Consider the following 4241-nt stretch of genomic DNA (forward strand, 5'->3'; position numbering starts at 1 on the left):
AGAGTCGACAGTGGTGGCCAAGTCCTCCTGGCCAAGGCTAAACTCCTCTCTCCTGCTTTAACCAACAAGAGGCTTCTGTGGGGAGGTATTGGGTCTTGTATATCTTGAGGTGACACAGGTGCGTAGTGATCTCCATTGCTGTGGGGTTGTTCCTGCCTGGAGCTCTCCTTCGTCTCACCAGCCATGTCAGCTGCGACCCCTCTTCTCCACACTTGATCCTGGCATGGTGTATTTTTGCCTTTTGTGTTCCTGCAGATCTTCTCGCAATGACTTTACTTCCAATGCCTCCCCAGTTGATGTTGTTTGGGTGAACTGTCTCGTTAGCCGTGATTAATTCCTGACTGTTACCGTTATGTTTGTATTGTCCTCTCGGGAGACTGAGGGTATCTCTATTAATATCTTATTTTATAGTATAAAGTTGTCAAATATGTCATCAATTTCTTTGTATATTTAGATTATCTGCCAACGTTAATCGCAATTATTTGAGTGACAATTTATCGTCATGTAAAATGTCATAATCGTGACAGCCCTAAACATATCCTTTTTCTAGTGCTGTGTGCTCTTGAAATAAGCAAATAACTTAACATGTTAACATAGAATAGAATTGTGACTGTTCAACCATTACTTTCACACTTTTTCCCTTTTGTTTGAAGATGGCTTGTCACACTTTTCCCCTTTTCTTTGAAGATTGCTAGCCAGATTGCATGTCATATAACATTTTCCCCTTTTTCTTTGAAGATTGCAAGCCAAATTGCATGTCATATAACATGTCAAAGTACATTTACTTGAGTGCTGTACTTAGGTATGTTTTAAGTATCTGTACTTTACTTGATTAGATGCATTTTTGGATGGCCTACTTAGTACTTATGACTCACCCCACTACATTTCAAAGACAAATATTGTACTTTTTACTCCACTACATTTCTAGGGAGGTAAATGGTATGAATTAACCACAATTAACCTTATTTCAAATGTGAAACCGTGTGTGTGTGTGTGTGTGTGTCACATTGCAAAGTATTGCGAGCTTGTAGATCTGGCATTTTCAACATTTGTGAAATGTTTTTCAACATTTCAATAGGCCCACAGCAATGCATCGATCATTGATGTTAAAGTATTGTACTTTTCAAAATGTGTAAAAGCATGTACTTTTGAATACTTCAGTATTTTCAAAAGCAAGTGGTCAACATTTAAACTTAAGTACACATTTTACATGGCAGAGCACTTTAATGTGATCAGGGGTAGGGTTGAGTACTTTGTCCACCATGTATTAACCATTTGTGTTACCAAATAAATAATCTTTTGTCAAGCTTTTCTTGTGTGTAAATGTGAGACGTAAGCAATTTACCCCGAGTGAGAGGACATTATGAGAGCATAATGTCCGACCCCGAGTGGTAAATAGCTTTTCTACCACTTTTTCCCGTATACATGAAAGAAAACACATAGTTGTAACTTGCAAGGATCTTAAGTTACAATCATTATTGCCTATAAAACTTCCGCGACGACAGCAAATAGTTCCACAAACAACATCTTCTACTCACCACCAGATGACGCCAACTCCATGCAGAGAAAGATGTCTAGCATACAGCTAAGCTAACGTCAGTTAGAAGGACCGTTCCGGTGTCGGTAGATGATCTGCCCCAGGCTGAGAATCTGCCTGGGGTACGTCACTTCCGTTGCTTGCGCTGTTGCGATTGGCTTTTGGCTTTGAATAACCTTTATTGAACACGGAAACGATACATTCCCAAAACTACGGCAACTCTATAAGGCCAAAATTCTCCCCCACCTCCAGTGAAGCTCTGTACTAGAGCAGTGTCTGCGTCTTTTATTGAATTCTTTATTCTACATTACATTATTATTTCTTGCAGTCGAATGAGAACATGATAGTGATGTTAACATTAAGAATTATATTGCTTTGAAATCTATTGCTAGGCCTTTTTTTGAATCTATTGCTATTATATTTGAAATCTATTGCTTTGAATTTAGCATTTATCACTTTAGCCAGTCTGCTTAATTAAAATTGTTTTATCACTGGCAGTAATTAACAGGGTTCATGAACGAGTATGTTAAATTAAGTCTTTTTATGATCTTTTATTATTATTAGTCACATTTCCATGCACCACAATGCTATTTCTGCCAGACATCCATGCACCACAATGCTATTTCTGCCAGACATCCATACACCACAATGCTATTTCTGCCAGACATCCATTCACCACAATGCTATTTCTGCCAGACATCCATGCATCACAATGCTATTTCTGCCAGACATCCATTCGCCACAATGCTATTTCTGCCAGACATCCATTCGCCACAATGCTAAGACATCCATTCGCCACAATGCTATTTCTGCCAGACATCCATGCACCACAATGCTATTTCTGCCAGAAATCCATGCACCACAATGCATGATGTCAGAGCTAGCATTGTGGTGCATGGATTTTCTGGCAGAAATAGCATTGTGGTGCATGGATGTCTGGCAGAAATAGCATTGTGGTGCATGGAAATGTGGACTAATAATAATAAAAGATCATAAAAAGACTTAATTTAACATACTCGTTCATGAACCCCTGTTAATTACTGCCAGTGATAAAACAATTTTAATTAAGCAGACTGGCTAAAGTGATAAATGCTAAATTCAAAGCAATAGATTTCAAATATAATAGCAATAGATTAAAAAAAGGCCTAGCAATAGAATTCAAAGCAATATAATTCTTAATGTTAACATCACTATCATGTTCTCATTCGACAGCAAGAAATAATAATGTAATGTAGAATAAAGAATTCAATAAAAGACGCAGACACTGCTCTAGTACAGAGCTTCACTGGAGGTGGGGGAGAATTTTGGCCATTTTGGCCCTACAGAGTTTCCGTAGCAACGGAAGTGACGTACCCCAGGCAGATTCTCAGCTGGGGCAGATCCTCTACCTACACCGGCCGTAAATAGAGGCTGTTCGCTTCCAGAAAGGCATAGGTTCAGAGAAAAGGGGCTTTAAAGTTGGCGGATTGCATTGGATCCAAATAAATCGGCGACGATAGTACGCACGTTAGTAAACATAGGACCGCTGCGACCTTCATTTGTTGGTTGGGGGAAAGTCCCCGGATGTACACTGAGGCGCATTGATCTCGGACACACAACTTTGCGGCAGTGGTCCTCTCATAACCTCCGGAATTTAGCCAATCAGAATCCAGTATTTGAACACGTGACTCGAATAAGTGGTAGAAATTTTACTATACAATGTAGGCCTACTTTTGTCAGTAGGGAGATGGAATTTGATGGTTCAGGTAATGTGGCTGCATTTGATTGGTAGATTAAACATACCGTAAGGCAGTATATTACTATACATGTTTTGTTAATATTAGCAATAACATAATTAATCCACACATACATGTTTTCAGTTGATGGCTTTATTCCTGCTGGTGATAGTTCATTTCTTAGTAGGACGCACCGACAAGTAAGCATACAACCAGGACTGATAAACAATAACAGACAAACATACATTAATTAAAACATTAATTGACAAACATACATAATTAAAACCCATGTCTTTTCAAAATAAAGTTGTATCACAATAACCTCTGATAGTCTATCAATGTCTTAGCTGTCTTTTGGCCACCAGATGGCAGTGTTACCCTAATTTGCACTGCCAATTTTTCAAATTGAATAAAAAGTGCAATTGAAAATGAAAAGCACACTGAAATGCATTTCTCTTGATTGTCATTATCCATCAGAATAAGAAAGAATCTGTTTGTCAACATATGAAAGTAATACTAACAAGGGCTGCTACTGATCTCATTAAGACATAATAAACAACAATAAAACGATAAGGGTAGGGTAATAAAGATTACATGTTAACTGTGAAATATAATCACTATAATTTAATTGTGCTATTGAGTTAATAATTTATTGACTTGTAACTTGTTCTCTTCCACATAAATTAATACAATAGGCTGCCCATTGTGAATTACATGGTTCCATGGTTCCATGTAATTCCATTAACAGCACCGGATATTTGTAATAATTAACTGAGGTCATGTTTTTATTGAGCTCTGAAGTGAACTCTGGACCAAAACGTGAGATGCTGGCAGGAGGTCAGGGACGAGGAGGAGAAAAAACACTGTTATTCGTTCACAGAGATGATATCCTGAGATTATATCTGGGAATGTGTGTGTGTGTGTGTGTGTCAGTCAACTTTAATGACGAGAGGGCCAGTATAATTTTTACATTAATTCCAGAGGGCCAC

This window comes from Nannobrachium achirus (genome assembly GCF_963921795.1).
Source record: "Nannobrachium achirus genome assembly, chromosome: 4".
In the NCBI taxonomy this organism is placed as follows: domain Eukaryota; kingdom Metazoa; phylum Chordata; class Actinopteri; order Myctophiformes; family Myctophidae; genus Nannobrachium; species Nannobrachium achirus.